This window comes from Atractosteus spatula, unplaced genomic scaffold (genome assembly GCF_055471065.1).
Source record: "Atractosteus spatula isolate fAtrSpa1 unplaced genomic scaffold, fAtrSpa1.hap1 Scaffold_7, whole genome shotgun sequence".
NCBI lineage: Eukaryota > Metazoa > Chordata > Actinopteri > Semionotiformes > Lepisosteidae > Atractosteus > Atractosteus spatula.
This window is the reverse complement of record NW_028296901.1, coordinates 291,316-307,888: the sequence shown is the minus strand read 5'-3', so window position 1 is coordinate 307,888 and position 16,573 is coordinate 291,316. Positions and strand designations below refer to the sequence as shown.

Sequence of the window (16,573 nt, the reverse complement as noted above, 5' to 3'; positions counted from 1 at the left end):
GTGCAATCCTTTGTGTCATGAGTTGTGGCCTTACACTTTCGACACACACCACCGGGACAGTTCATAGCCACATGTCCTCTCTGAAAACATTTCTTACATGTCACAGGTTGGCCCGGGTAAAAGAGGTAACCCCTATTAGGCCCTATTGAAAAATAAGCCGGGGGGTGAACCACACCCTCGCCCTCAGACGGCTTAGGTCTCAGCCTCACCGTATAGCGCCTCTTACCAGTCCACACTCTGAGGACGTCTAAATCTTTCTGGCCTTCTCCCTGGACATCCACGAACCTGGATAAAAAGGTAATTATGTCCCTTTCTGGTACCCGGTGGTTAAACAAATGAATTGTCAAAGTCCTGAGTTCCCTGGCGAACAACGGCTCTATCAGGAACTCATTAAGTGGAGCCACCTCCTTTCCCTCGCACACTCTCTCCCAAGCCTTCTCACAAAGTTCGTCGCTCGCGAGAGACAGGTCGTAAATCCCTCGAACCGGGAAGTCTTGCAAACAATCGATGTCCTTCAACTCGATCCCCAAAGCCTTCATCAGGACCACTCGTTCAAACCGCTCACGGTTCATCCAGTCCTTCTTCCTCTCCGCATCCTTCACCACAAAGCGCACTGTGCACCGCATCAGCCCCTCACGGGACAGAGGGTGCACAGCCGCCGGACCGCGGGCCCGCTCACCACCGCCGACCGCCGTCATCTTGGAGGCCCCACTTCGCCCCCTGGGCTCAACCCAGGGCGACTACCCGTGGTGACCTTTGGTGGACGTCTGCTCCGGTCTTCTGGTGGTAAGGATCCGCCCGTCTGGTCTGGTCTGGTTCCGCCGTTCGTCGTCTTCTCCTTCTCCTCCTCGCCTTCGTCGTCTTCACCTTTTGACAAGTCCTCGGACCGCGGTCATGCCACGTATCGTCGGAACTTGGCCAAAAGGCCGAGAAGCGATGCCCGACGCCGGCCTTGGGCGGGCGCGCGGGCGTCCGGCTGGCGCGCAGCGGCGCAGGCCGACGCCTCTGGAGCCCGGTCCGCACGCGGCTGCCGGCCGCCCGGACTCCGCTCTCCCCCTCTCTTGCCTGCCTGCTTGCTCGCCTGCCTGCCCGCCAGTCCCGGGCGGGGGCCCTGCTCTTTGATCTCCTGTCAACGGCCCGACAACGACCGCAGCCGCGGGGGGCGCCAGCCGGCCGGCCTCCTTAGCTTAGGCCCCTCCCACCAGCAGCAGCCGTGCCGAGTGAGCTGCAAGCGAAAGCGGACCGTCGGCACCTGCGGGCAGAGGCAAGGGGCAGCGCTCTCTCGGGAGGGACGGGGACACACACACACCTGCCTGCCTGCCGAAAAAAAGAAAGAAAAGGTGTATATACTAAGTTTTTTGGAGGGAAAACGGCCGGCTGTCGAAAGGGGCCCGCCTGCAAGGACGGGGACACACACACACACACACACACACACACACACACACACACACACACACAAGCCACGCCTGCCTCCCTGGAAAAAGGAGGAAAAAACTAAGTTTTTTGGAGGGAAAACGCACGGGAGCCGAAAAGGGGGCCGGCCTGCTTGCCGAGAGAGTCGAGGCGCGGGAAAGTGCACGGAGGGAGCACGGGAACGGGGAGGGGGAGAGAGAGAGACACAGAGACACACAGATGGACGAGAGACGAGACCGGAGAGGAAGGAGCTCCGGTCCACCTCGCTTGCTTGCTAGCTACGTCTGTCTTTTCACCGCTGAGAGAAGGTAGTGCACCGTTCCCGGAGGCGCTGCAATACCGGGCCGATGCGTGGAGAGGACGGAGCAAGCTCCTGATCCAGCTCCCTGTTCCAAAAATCCGTTTAATATGTGGTCCCCCGATGGGGGACGTATCAGATATTAAACTGATAAGAACAGATTTTTTTTTTTTTTTTATTACAAAAATACAAAATACAACAAACCAAAATCATTATCATCTGGAAACAATAGAACCCCAAACTACATAAAACTTACATAAACCGTTCATTAACATAATCCCGCCCCTTATGCAAAACCAGCCCCTCCCCAAATTCCCTATTGCTCCCATATTCTTAGAAATACAAATTACAGACACACAAGTCCCCTAAAGAACACAAACTGTACACCAGAATCACCCCAATGAAAACAACCCCTTCCAACGTTCTTTTGCCGCGGCGAAACCCCATCTCCGGATGTCCCACTGGATACGTCTGGCGACGTCGTGCCGCGCCTTCCAGGCAATGTTGTCTGCTGAGTCTCCCCTTCCGTGGCTGATCAACTCCTTCCGGGAGGCCCAAAGATAAAACTTAACAAGACTGATCACCAGCCACACTAGGAAAGCACGATTCCACTTGCGGGGCCCCGGGACACCTTTGAGAACTGTGTGGCTGGACAGCACCAAATCACCCATTACTCGTGAACACAAATCTCCACACAAACCCCACACCCTTTGTGCAAACACACACCCCCAGAACACATGCAGGACTGTTTCAGGCTCTAGACAATCCGGGCGAGGACACCTGTTGTGTCTGGAGAGACCATGGTTGTGGAGGGTCTCTCTAACGGGCAGGCGGTTCCAGAGGGCGAGCCAGTTTAGATCCCTGAGTCTGTTATCTAGGCCCGCGGGTTGGATTTGCCGCCAAGCCCTCTCTGAGACCCCAACCACCGCTGGGGTCGTCCTTGCCACCACTGCTTTGTACAAGGCCCTGTGGTCTAGTAAGGCCTGCCCTTCTCTGGCTTCAGGATGCCTTCTCAGCCACTTCCTAGCGTGCCCGTAGTGCGGGGGCAGTTGCTCAGCGCTGGGTGTCCTATTAGACCAGACCACAAGGTGCCTCACAGTGGCAGCCAGCCATAACCTTATAAAATAGACACACAGGTGGTCGGGGTCCTCGTGGAGGGTCTTGCACAGACCCGCCACGAACAGGGTGTCTAACTTAGCCGGCAAATCTGGGACGGTTCTCCCCCCTTCCTCAATTGGTCTGCACATCTCCACCCGGGCGATATACTCATATCCTCCGCCCCAAATGAAGCGGAAGACGGCTCTCACCAGGTCTCTTCTAAGGCAGACAGGCAGCGGAAACACCCTGGCCAGATATAGTAAAGTTGGCAGGACATCCACTTTCAAAACCAACACCTTACCAGAGTAGGACAGTGATCTGTCCTGCCACATACCCAATTTTTGGTTCACTTTCCGCAACCTGTCCTCCCAGTTCAACCTGGCGGAGTCGCCTGAGTGGAAACGGATGCCCAAGATCTTTACTGGGCCCGACTCCAGGGGGAGGCCGCCCACCTCTTCTCTCCTGTCCCTCCATTTGCCGAAGTACTTGACTGCGCACTTGTCCCTGTTTAAACGGGACCCAGTGCAGGCTGAGTGTTCGTCCAACAGTTCAAGTACCCGGCAAATACTACTGTCAGACGTCAGGAACAGGGAGATGTCATCGGCATACGCCGCGACCTTCACCTGTTCACCCCCGCTGCCTGGGACTACCACACCCTCGATCAGAGGGTCCTTACTTATCACGTGGAGGAGGGGCTCAGAGTAGAGGACGTAAAGCAGGGGAGACAGGGGGCACCCCTGCCTCACCCCGCACCCGACCGGCACTCCGGCCCCCACTCTCCCGTTGATACTCACCCGAGACACGACTCCGTTATACAGGGTCTGGATCCATCTGACGAAGGTGTGGCCCACGCCCAGCCGTATCAGCACCTCCCAGAGGAAAGCATGGTGGACCCTATCAAAAGCCTTACTCTGGTCGAGGCTGACCAGCATGAGCGCCAGTCCGCGGTCTTCTACCCATGCCACCGTGTCCCTGATGAGGTGGAGATTCCAAACGATCCTCCGGCCCTCGACACTGCAGGTCTGGTCTCTGCAGACCAGATCTGGCATAACCTTCCTCAGTCGATTACCCAGCACCTTAGCGAGGATCTTGTAATCGGTGCAAAGTAACTGGATCGGCCTCCAGTTTTCCAGATCGGTCTTCTCACCCTTTTTGAAGATGAGGGACAACACCCCAACCTTCATAGTTGTCCCCATCTCCCCTACCTGCAGTATCTCACCAAAGACCTCCATAAGCATCGGTTGTAACAGATCCCAAAAGGCAATGTAAAAATCTGTGGGCAGGCCGTCAAGCCCTGGGGCAGTTCCCTTACGCAGGCCGGCAGCCGCCGCTTTTAGCTCGGCGGCAGTCAGACTCCCCTCCAGGTCTGGGGCGACCTTAGTTCCCTCTCCAATGCCCGTCAACCAGTCCTCCCACCGGCTCGAGTCTACAGGTTTCTCTGCGAACAAGGACCTATAAAACTCCGAGGCACACTCCACCATCTGTTGCCCGTCGCTCGTCATCGTGCCGTCTGCCTGACGGAGGGCCTCGAAGCTGGTCCTTGCCTGCCTCGCTCGGACCGAGCCGAAGAAGTGGGACGAGCATTTTTCCTCGTTCTCAATCAGGTCGCCCTTCAACCTAAACAGGAAGTCTTTAGCCCTCGAAGACCAAAACTCTTTTAGACGAGTTCTGATCTCCGCGGCTTTAGCCGCATCGAAGGAACCGCCCCCGTTGAATGCCGCGTACACCGCCTCTAGCTCCCGTTGTAAACGGGCTAGAGTCTCCCTACCCACCGACTGCCTGTGCCGACAATAACTTATGGAGGCCTTGGCTATAGCCTTCTTGCAGGCTTCCCACCAAAGGACCGCCGTCGGGAAACTCCACCTCTTCCTCTGGAAGCTGCCCAGCAGGCTCGCTATCCGGGCTAGGTATTCTGCCTCGGACAGAACCTGCACGTTCAGCCTCCAGTACCGGGTCTTATAAGTGGAAGCCTCAGGGATCACGGTTACAGCCAGCAGGAGGTGATCAGAGAACCAAACTGGGCCAACCCGCCTAGCTTGGACTACACCCTTTAAGGTAGTAAAAATGTAGTCCAATCGCCTAAAACTGTCCCGCCCGTTGCTCCAGGTATAAACCTTAGAGGCAGGCCCAGTTCCCTCAAAACAGTCCTGCAAACGAAACCGGTGCATTAATTCGCACAAAACACTCACACCCGAACCACGCACATCACTCACATCGATGTTAAAATCACCCCCCACTAAGACGGAGCGATTAGTGAAGAGTAAAGGCTCAAGTGCTCTTAAAAAGGACGCCTGTAAGCGCCTTTCCGCCGGCCCGTACACGGCGACCAGCCGGACCCGCATTGTGTCCCATACCCCGTCTACCACTAGGAGGCGCCCAGGGACGACCGATGTGGCCTCACTAGCCACAAAGTTCGGCGATCCGCTGAGAATCCCCACTCCCGAGGAATGCACTCCCCCCACACTCCACCACGAGTCCCCTTTGCGCCAGTCGCTCTTAAAATCAAGAACATCCCTCTCCGACCCCAAGTGCGCTTCTTGAAGAAAACAAAAACTAAAACGTCTCTCGGCCAAGTCTTTAAAGACCGCAACACGTTTGATTTTATTTTTCAACCCCCTGACGTTGACCGAGCAGATGGTGTAATCCATGGGAAAGGAGAGGAAGTCTTACACTCAGGGTGCTCCAAGGGCCCATTCGGCATTCTTGGGGGGGGGTTCAACTTCACTGAAGTCAGCTCGGGGGATCTTCTGAACCGGTGCTGCTACCAGGGCTGAAAAACCCAGATAGCGACGGGGAGGCCGGGACAAAGGAAGACTCTCCGTCCGGACCTGACCTTCCGCTCAAAGGTATGGAGCCACTCTCATCTGAGTCGATTAAATTTTCAGGCTGGAAATTTAGCCCTGTTCCCATCGCCCCTTCTCCGGCCTGCTCGGCCCAGGAGGAGTGCGACTCAGTTGGGGGGGGGGGCCTGCCCCCTCCTCCTTCTTCTTCTGGCTGGGGGTTAGGTCTCTCCGCTTCTTCATCCATCTCTTCAACCTCCTGTTCTGGACCGGTGCCAGGTTCCTTCTGAGCTGGATCCTGTTCCAGTTCCTCTTCTTCCCTTGGACCTTCCACAGAGTCCCCGTCCACCCTGGTCTCGTCTCCCTCGACCGACACACTCTCAGGGCCCTCGGACTCACTATCAGAAGTCATGGAGTCTTCATCTGGGGGAGACCATGCTTCCTTGACTCTTTTGTCTCCATCCCATTCGCCATCTTCTTCTGAGGACTCTCTTTGTCTTTTACCCTTCTTTTCCTTCTTCTTATTCTTCTTCTTTTTGTTCTCCACAGGCGTCCACTCGCCGCCCGAGGATGCCTCTTCTCTGGCTCCCTCTTGTGGCGCCGCAGGTGTCAGACCATCAGCGGGAGGGTTCTGATGTTCCGTCTCCTCACCGTCCGCAGCTTCCTGGGGACTTGGTTCTGAATTTTCTGACGACGCACCTTCTCTTGTCCCCTGTTCCGCGGGGTCGTCTGCCAGGTAAGTAGGACCTTCGTCTTTCCTCCCCTGTGGTGTAGGAGTTCCTGCTTGCCCTTCCACCTCTCCCGAGACGACTGAGGCGAAGCTCCGGACCTTCTTTGGGCAATTCCTATACAGGTGGCCCTCCTCACCGCACAGGTTACACACCAAGGCGTGGTGGCACACCGCCGCCACGTGCCCGGTTCGGCCGCACCTCCTGCAGATCTCTGTCCTGCAATCCACCACCAGGTGCCCCTCCTGGCCACATCGTCTGCACGTTTTCGGTTGCCCCGGGTACATAAGGTAACCTCTATTGGGGCCAATGGTGAAGGTAGCCGGGGGGTGCAGCACGCCTCCAGGTGTCATCAAACAGGTCCGGAACCTCGCCATGTACCGCCATTTGGCCGTCCAGACGTTCTCCTCATCCATGACCTTTTTTCCTTCGCCTTGAAGATCTACAAATCTCTTTAGAAAGATAGAGACGATAGACTCTGGTACATTGCCATTAAACATATGGACAGTAATTGGCCGGAGTTCACGGGCGAACAGGGGTTCAATTACAAATTTTGCCAAGGGTTCCGTGTTTCTCAGAAGCTCTATCTTGTTCCATACCCTGATCACTTCAGGTTCCGAGGTTACCGTTAGATCGTAGAGGTTCCTGTTCTGAAAATCCTGAATGCACAGGATGTCTTCCTTCCTGACTCCTAACAAATCGAAAACTATTCTTCTCTCGAAGGTCCTCCTGACCATCCATTCTGCCGCATCTTCCTGGCTCTTCAATACGAAGCGCACCGTGCGCCGCATCTGCCCCTCACGGGACAGAGGGTGCCCGGCCGCCAGAGGGAAAGGCAACTCACCCTTCGCTGCCGTCATCTGGGAGCCCCACCTTCACCCCCTGGGCTCAACCCAGAGCGATTCCAGTGGTGGCTCAAGATCTTCCGGACTCCGCGGTCTTCAAAGGGTGTCTTCCGCCTGGTTGCCGCCTTGTTGCCTTCCTCGTAATGGAGTCCCCTCCGGTAGGGTCCGCCGCTCTCCCCGTCCTCCGCCCTTCTCGTCTTTTGGTAAGCCCTCCAGCCGCGGTCAAGCCACGCGCTTTTGGATCTTGGCCAAAAGGCCGAGAAGCGATGCCCGACGCCGGCCTTGGGCGGGCGCGCGGGCGTCCGGCTGGCGCGCAGCGGCGCAGGCCGACGCCTCTGGAGCCCGGTCCGCACGCGGCTGCCGGCCGCCCGGACTCCGCTCTCCCCCTCTCTTGCCTGCCTGCTTGCTCGCCTGCCTGCCCGCCAGTCCCGGGCGGGGGCCCTGCTCTTTGATCTCCTGTCAACGGCCCGACAACGACCGCAGCCGCGGGGGGCGCCAGCCGGCCGGCCTCCTTAGCTTAGGCCCCTCCCACCAGCAGCAGCCGTGCCGAGTGAGCTGCAAGCGAAAGCGGACCGTCGGCACCTGCGGGCAGAGGCAAGGGGCAGCGCTCTCTCGGGAGGGACGGGGACACACACACACCTGCCTGCCTGCCGAAAAAAAGAAAGAAAAGGTGTATATACTAAGTTTTTTGGAGGGAAAACGGCCGGCTGTCGAAAGGGGCCCGCCTGCAAGGACGGGGACACACACACACACACACACACACACACACACACACACACACACACACACACACACAAGCCACGCCTGCCTCCCTGGAAAAAGGAGGAAAAAACTAAGTTTTTTGGAGGGAAAACGCACGGGAGCCGAAAAGGGGGCCGGCCTGCTTGCCGAGAGAGTCGAGGCGCGGGAAAGTGCACGGAGGGAGCACGGGAACGGGGAGGGGGAGAGAGAGAGACACAGAGACACACAGATGGACGAGAGACGAGACCGGAGAGGAAGGAGCTCCGGTCCACCTCGCTTGCTTGCTAGCTACGTCTGTCTTTTCACCGCTGAGAGAAGGTAGTGCACCGTTCCCGGAGGCGCTGCAATACCGGGCCGATGCGTGGAGAGGACGGAGCAAGCTCCTGATCCAGCTCCCTGTTCCAAAAATCCGTTTAATATGTGGTCCCCCGATGGGGGACGTATCAGATATTAAACTGATAAGAACAGATTTTTTTTTTTTTATGTTTTTATTACAAAAATAACAAACTACAACACACCAAGGTAAGACAACAACAACATTTCCACCATTCAAACAAAAAGAACAAATCAGCCCCCCCTTGGAACAATAGCAACACCCCATATGATATTACACTCCACAGTCAAAATCAAAAATCAGAAAGCCAAAAGGTATAAATAAGACGATATTCATATTAGTTCAAACAGAAAACCTCCAAAACACAGTCACCGAAAATATTTACACAAATTCCTTACATTACCATAATCCCGCCCAGTATGCAAAATTAATCCCTCCTCCATCCCCAACATTCCCATTATTATTATAAAACCAAGAAATACAGAAACAAAACCATACACAGAAAAACAATTCAACACCCCAAAGAAATTAACCCCTTCCACCTTTCTTTTGCCGCTGCAAAACCCCACCGCAGGATGTCCCACCGGACACGTCTGCTGACATCGTTTTTGACTTTACAAAATACCGACACGGCTGTAACACTACCGCCGTGCTCCACCAGTTCCTTCCTAGCTGCCCATATATAAAACTTAACTAAACTTAGTATAAACCATAACAAAAATTCTGTATTCCATTTCCTCGCTCCCTTTATCCCTCGAATCACCACCCGGCTCGTTAAAACAAAATCAAGGGCGACTTTCTGCAAGAGCTCCTCGCAGTGACCCCACACCCTTTGGGCGAAAACACAACCCCAGAATACATGTAGTAGGGTCTCCACCTCAGAACAGTCGGGACGCGGGCACTTGTCCTGCCTGGACAATCCATGCCTGTGGAGCGTGTCCCTCACGGGCAACCTGTTCCAGAGCAACCGCCAGTTGAGGTCCTTGAGTCTGTGTTCTAGACCCACCGGCTGGATCTGCCTCCACTCCTCCTCCGACACCCCCACGACCGCAGGTTCCCCCTTCTCCATAATAACCCTATACATTTGCCTATGATCCGTTGAACCCAAGCCCTTCCTGAACTCCGGATGTTTCTGGAGCCACACCACAGCATGCCTATAATGCCAAGGCAGCTTTTGGGCCTTCGGCGTTGTGTTCGTCCACACCACCAGGTGTTTCATCGTAGCTGCGAACCACAAACGAATAAAACAAACACAGAGGTGATCCGGGTCTTCGTATAGGGTTTTACACAGATTTGCAATGAAAATAGTGTCTAACTTCAACGGGAAGTCCGGAACAGCCCTACCACCCCCCTCCACTGGCCTGCACATGTCTGCCCTCCTTATATACTCATGCGTTCCACTCCAAACGAAGTGGAAGACCGCCCTCACCAGGTCTCGGCGGAGCCGAGCAGGCAGGGGGAACACGCAGGCCAAGTGAAGCAGCAGTGGCAGTACGTCCACCTTTAAAACTAGCACTTTCCCCGTGTATGTCAGCGACCTATTCAACCACAGGCCCATCTTTTGCTTAACCTTCCCCATCCTCAGGTCCCAATTGATCCTGGCCGAGTCCTGCGTATGGTAGAGAACTCCCAGAATCTTCACCGGCCCCGTCACCAAGGTAAGACCACCCGCCACATCTTGTCGTTCTTTCCACTTGCCAAAATATTTAACAGTACATTTTGACGTGTTCAAAAAAGCACCTGTCCCTCTGGTCTGACTCTCTACTATCTGTAGTACTTGTGAAAGGCTGCTGTCAGTGGTAAGAAACAACGAAATATCGTCCGCATAGGCAGCTATTTTTGCCTGTGCTCCCCCACTCCCCGGGACCACCACCCCTTCCACCCGGGGATCACCTCGAATCAGATGTAGAAAGGGTTCTATGTAGAGCACGTACAATAAGGGGGACAGAGGGCATCCTTGCCTCACCCCGCACCTGACTGGAATACCCATGCCTAGCTTACCATTAATGCATACCCTTGAGATGACATTGTTATACAAAACCTTGATCCATCTAATGAAGCCTTCGTCCAACCCCACTCTTTTCATCACCTCCCAAAGGAAAGTGTGATGTACCCGATCGAAAGCCTTGTTCTGATCAAGGTTCACAAGCATCATCTCAAGGTTCCTGTCTTCCACCCATTCTATCACGTCTCTGATCAACTGCAGGTTCCACTTTACGTTTCTGCCCTCCACACTGCAGGTTTGATCCCTACTCACCAGATCCGGCATCACCTTCCTCAGCCGTCTCCCCAATACTCTGGCCAAGATCTTATAATCGGTGCAGAGTAATTGGATCGGCCTCCAGTTCTCCAGATCTTCTTTATCCCCTTTCTTATAAACCAGCGACATGATACCAGTCCTCATCGTTCTTCCTAACTCACCCTCCTTCAGGACTTCATTATAGACCTCCAACAGCACCGGTAGTAACCTGTCCCGGAAGGTGACATAAAAATCTGTAGGAAGCCCGTCAATCCCAGGGGTAGTACCTTTTCGCAGGCCACCAATGGCTTCTCCTATCTCCGTCAGTGTTAGATCCCCACACACACCTTCCACACCAACCGTCTTCCTGTCGAAACCCACCAACCACTCATCCCACAAGCTCGCATCCACTGGTTTCTCTGAAAATAAAAACCTGTAAAAATTAGTTGCACACCTCACCATGCCTTCTATATCTCTGACAATGGACCCATCTTCTCTCCTCAGACCCTCAAAGAGAGTCTTCTTCTGTCTGGCTCGGACCGAGCCGAAGAACTGAGCTGAGCACTTCTCCTCGCCCTCCATCAGGGTGCCCTTAAGCCTAAACAAAAAATCCTTCGCTCGCTCTAACCAAAGTTCTTTCAGCCTGAGCTTGAGCTCTGAAACTTTTGCCATATCAAAAGCACCGCCCTGGTTGGAAGCCACATACAGATCTTCAAGTTCCTGCTGCAATCTCTCAAGCTCTCTTCTCTCTGCTACTTTCTTTTGGCAACAGTAGGAAATAGAAGCTTTGGAGATAGCCCTTTTACAGGCCTCCCACCAAAGAACCGCTGTCGGGTACCTCCCCCTCTGTAACTGGAAGCGTTCCAAAAGCGCAACTATCATGCTCTGATAATCGGCTTCCAATAACACTTTCGTGTTCAGCTTCCAGTAATTTGATTTAGGGTCCATACCATCTGGTATCAGATCAACCGACAGCAACAGATGATCTGAAAACCAAACCGGGGTAACCTGTGCCGCCTGTGTCAACCCACGCAGGGTGGTGAAGATATAATCCAGTCTTCTAAAAACACCCCTTCCGTTACTCCATGTGTGCATTCTCCCTCTCTGACTAAGATCTTTATGACCGTCCTTTAAATGAAACCGTGATATTAATTCCTTAAAACTACCCACACTCGCACCACTCACGTCACACACATCCATATTAAAATCCCCTCCCATCACCACCACCCTATTAGTAAACAGATGTGGCTCAAGATCTCTTAAAAACGCCGCCTGGAGCCGCCTTTCGGCAGGCCCGTAGACAGCTATCAGACGGACCTGCAGTCCGTCCCATACACCATCTACGACCATAAGCCTTCCCGGGACTATGATATTGACATCGTTAGCCGTGAAATTCGGGGTTCCACAAAGGATCCCAATTCCAGACGAGTGCACTCCCCCTACGCTCCACCAAGACTCCCCTTTAACCCAATCTCTCTTAAAGGTGGCAATATCACCTCTCGTGCCTAAATGTACCTCCTGCAGGAAACAAAAGCCGAATTGGCGCGCTTCTAAATATTTAAAGACGCCAATCCGCTTAACATGATTTTTAAGCCCTCTGGCGTTAACCGTACATACTGTGCGACTCATGTTGGATCAAAAGGAGTCCGCAGCTGTAACCCGTCTCCCAAACTAAAGTCACTTTGTATTCCGATAGGGCTAAGGACATTCTCCATCCCACTTGGAACCTGCGGGGACCCCTCCCCCAGGGATGATGGACTTACCCCAGGATCATCGGAGGTCAGAAGGTGGGTACCGCCGTCTTTCCCGGACTGTTCTGAGGTCTCCGAAACAGAATCTTCCTGTTCCACCACTATGTCCCCTTGGCCCGGGGGTATGGGGTCATAGAGCGTACTAACCGCGGCTGAGGCTTCCAAGGGGTCAGCCTCCTTACCCAGCTCTTCACCCCCTTCCCTCTGTTCCCCTTCCTCCCCACCCCCCCCTTCCCTGCCCCCTTCCCCTTCCCCTTCCCCCTCTACACCCTCCTCCACCCCTTCCTCCTTCCTACCCCCTTTCTTACCCTCCCCCCTCGCCCTCTTTACAGCAATCGCCTTTTTACGTCTCGGCCTTCTCTGTCCACTCTCTCCATCTTCTACCTTCTGGACCTCGACGTCGCTGGTTTCCGAGTCCTCCTCGGAAACTAGGACCTGGAAACGATTGGTCACCGTCTCAAACAAGCACTCGTCAGACCTCATTCTTCTCTTTTCAGCCGCCGACTTCCTCTTTGTGGCCCTGCTCGGCTGGATGGACCACTCCGGCGACCCCGATTCTACCTCCTCCACCTGTTCGGCCCATGATGAGGTCCCCGGACGCGCCTCTTCAGGTACCTCGGTCGCCGTTGCTGGCTCCTCTGGTCTATCGCCTCTGTCCTCTCTTACGTCTGCACAAGGCCTCTGGGTGGTCGCAGCCTTCTGCGGTGGTCTGGTCTCGTCTCCCCTCGAGCCCTCCGCCGAGGTCCGCACCACATCAGCAAAACTCCGGCTCTTCCTCGGACAAACCCTGTAAACATGGCCTTCTGCCCCACATAGGTCACATGTCAAAACCTTGGTGCAATCCTTTGTGTCATGAGTTGTGGCCTTACACTTTCGACACACACCACCGGGACAGTTCATAGCCACATGTCCTCTCTGAAAACATTTCTTACATGTCACAGGTTGGCCCGGGTAAAAGAGGTAACCCCTATTAGGCCCTATTGAAAAATAAGCCGGGGGGTGAACCACACCCTCGCCCTCAGACGGCTTAGGTCTCAGCCTCACCGTATAGCGCCTCTTACCAGTCCACACTCTGAGGACGTCTAAATCTTTCTGGCCTTCTCCCTGGACATCCACGAACCTGGATAAAAAGGTAATTATGTCCCTTTCTGGTACCCGGTGGTTAAACAAATGAATTGTCAAAGTCCTGAGTTCCCTGGCGAACAACGGCTCTATCAGGAACTCATTAAGTGGAGCCACCTCCTTTCCCTCGCACACTCTCTCCCAAGCCTTCTCACAAAGTTCGTCGCTCGCGAGAGACAGGTCGTAAATCCCTCGAACCGGGAAGTCTTGCAAACAATCGATGTCCTTCAACTCGATCCCCAAAGCCTTCATCAGGACCACTCGTTCAAACCGCTCACGGTTCATCCAGTCCTTCTTCCTCTCCGCATCCTTCACCACAAAGCGCACTGTGCACCGCATCAGCCCCTCACGGGACAGAGGGTGCACAGCCGCCGGACCGCGGGCCCGCTCACCACCGCCGACCGCCGTCATCTTGGAGGCCCCACTTCGCCCCCTGGGCTCAACCCAGGGCGACTACCCGTGGTGACCTTTGGTGGACGTCTGCTCCGGTCTTCTGGTGGTAAGGATCCGCCCGTCTGGTCTGGTCTGGTTCCGCCGTTCGTCGTCTTCTCCTTCTCCTCCTCGCCTTCGTCGTCTTCACCTTTTGACAAGTCCTCGGACCGCGGTCATGCCACGTATCGTCGGAACTTGGCCAAAAGGCCGAGAAGCGATGCCCGACGCCGGCCTTGGGCGGGCGCGCGGGCGTCCGGCTGGCGCGCAGCGGCGCAGGCCGACGCCTCTGGAGCCCGGTCCGCACGCGGCTGCCGGCCGCCCGGACTCCGCTCTCCCCCTCTCTTGCCTGCCTGCTTGCTCGCCTGCCTGCCCGCCAGTCCCGGGCGGGGGCCCTGCTCTTTGATCTCCTGTCAACGGCCCGACAACGACCGCAGCCGCGGGGGGCGCCAGCCGGCCGGCCTCCTTAGCTTAGGCCCCTCCCACCAGCAGCAGCCGTGCCGAGTGAGCTGCAAGCGAAAGCGGACCGTCGGCACCTGCGGGCAGAGGCAAGGGGCAGCGCTCTCTCGGGAGGGACGGGGACACACACACACCTGCCTGCCTGCCGAAAAAAAGAAAGAAAAGGTGTATATACTAAGTTTTTTGGAGGGAAAACGGCCGGCTGTCGAAAGGGGCCCGCCTGCAAGGACGGGGACACACACACACACACACACACACACACACACACACACACACACACACAAGCCACGCCTGCCTCCCTGGAAAAAGGAGGAAAAAACTAAGTTTTTTGGAGGGAAAACGCACGGGAGCCGAAAAGGGGGCCGGCCTGCTTGCCGAGAGAGTCGAGGCGCGGGAAAGTGCACGGAGGGAGCACGGGAACGGGGAGGGGGAGAGAGAGAGACACAGAGACACACAGATGGACGAGAGACGAGACCGGAGAGGAAGGAGCTCCGGTCCACCTCGCTTGCTTGCTAGCTACGTCTGTCTTTTCACCGCTGAGAGAAGGTAGTGCACCGTTCCCGGAGGCGCTGCAATACCGGGCCGATGCGTGGAGAGGACGGAGCAAGCTCCTGATCCAGCTCCCTGTTCCAAAAATCCGTTTAATATGTGGTCCCCCGATGGGGGACGTATCAGATATTAAACTGATAAGAACAGATTTTTTTTTTTATGTTTTATTAGAAATCAGTAAAAAACAGTGCTTTCAAAAGTTTACTCTACCCTCCACCTTTACACCCATGTGATCAAGTCCTTCCATCTTTCGCGTGCTGCGGCGAATCCCCATCGGAGGACGTCCCACCGGATCTTCCGTGAGACGTCCCTCTTGACTCTCCTCAAGATGGCCGGCACTGACCTCTCCACGCCGTGTTTGACCAGCTCTGACCTCGCGTCCCACACGTGGAGCTTGGTCAGGCTGATCAGGAGCCACAGGAGAAACGCCGCATTCCATTTTCGGGAACCAGCCACGCCCTTCATCACCGTGTTCAGAGTCAGGAGGGACCCCAGGCCTACCTGTGCGTAGAGGTGCTGGCTGGACTTCCACACCCTCTGCACGAACCCGCACTCCCAAAAGACATGATTTACTGTTTCTTCCCCTGTGCAGCCGTGCCTCGGGCACTGGCTCTTCTTTGACAAGCCATGCGAGCACATGACGGCCCTGACCGCCATTCGACCCCACACGCCGAGCCAGTTCAGGTCCTTTAGTCTGTTATCCAGGCCCTTTGGCTGGGCCTGCTGCCAGATGTCACTGGGCACACCCAGGAGCGCTGGCCTGTCCAGTGCTGTGACCACCTGGTACATCTTCCTATGGCTCAGCGCGATGTCTTTGTCCCGTACCTCTGGATGTGCCCTCAGCCACTGCACTGCGTGTCGGTAGTGCAGTGGGAGCCGCTCGGCCTTCGGGGTCGTGTTGCTCCATGCGGCCAGGTGTCTCATGCTCGCTGCCAGCCAGAGGCTCACGAACCGGCCACACAGGTGGGGCGGGTTTCCGTGCAGGATGACGCACAGGTTGGCAACGAAAACACAGTCCAACTTCACTGGGAAGTTTGGGATCCCTCTGCCTCCTTCCATGGTAGGTCTGCACATGTCTATCCGGCGAATCCGTTCGTATGAGTGGCCCCAAACGAATGCAAAGACTGTTCTTACCAGTTCCTTCCTTTTCCTTTTAGGTAGGGGGTACACTACTGCCAGGTGGAGAAGCAAGGGCAGGATCTCCACCTTCAGCACCAGCGCCTTCCCTATCCATGTCAGGGATCGATGCTGCCAAAGGCCCAGCTTCTGCCTGATCTTCCGGAACCTGTCCTCCCAGTTCAGCCCTGAGGGGTCCAGGGTGTGAAATAGGACCCCCAGGATTTTCACCGGGCCGGCTGTCTCTTTCAGTCCTCCGGTGATCTCCGGTGCATACGACCAGGTTCCAAAAAGCTTCACCAGGCTCTTGGCGCGATTCAGTTGGGCGCCGGTGCCTCTGGAGTAGGCCTCCACGATGTCCAACACTCTCCCCAGACTCCTGTCAGAACTGAGGAAGAGTGTCACGTCATCCGCGTAGGCCGCGGTTTTAGCTTCCTGCCCACCTCCACCTGGCACTTTAATTCCCTCCACTCCGGGATCCTTCCGTAAGGGATCCAGCAGCAGCTCAAGAAAGATGACGTACAGCAGGGGCGAGAGTGGACATCCCTGTCGCACACCACACCTTACCGGAATCCTCCTCCCTACTGCTCCGTTGACTCTTACCCGGGACGTGGCGCCGTTGTAGAGCGCTTCGATCCACCTGACGAAAGCGTCAGGCAGACCCTTCCTCC

General features: G+C 55.5%; 3 non-coding genes across 3 annotated transcripts; all 3 read right to left on the bottom strand.

Annotated features, from left to right (window-relative positions):
- Positions 1-1,719: 1,719 nt before the first annotated feature.
- Positions 1,720-1,910, bottom strand: LOC148805541 (U2 spliceosomal RNA). The gene has a single exon (XR_016090194.1). It is a non-coding gene; the product is annotated as a U2 spliceosomal RNA (small nuclear RNA).
- Positions 1,911-8,219: 6,309 nt separating this feature from the next.
- Positions 8,220-8,410, bottom strand: LOC148805540 (U2 spliceosomal RNA). The gene has a single exon (XR_016090248.1). It is a non-coding gene; the product is annotated as a U2 spliceosomal RNA (small nuclear RNA).
- Positions 8,411-14,781: 6,371 nt separating this feature from the next.
- Positions 14,782-14,975, bottom strand: LOC148805539 (U2 spliceosomal RNA). The gene has a single exon (XR_016090232.1). It is a non-coding gene; the product is annotated as a U2 spliceosomal RNA (small nuclear RNA).
- Positions 14,976-16,573: the final 1,598 nt, after the last annotated feature.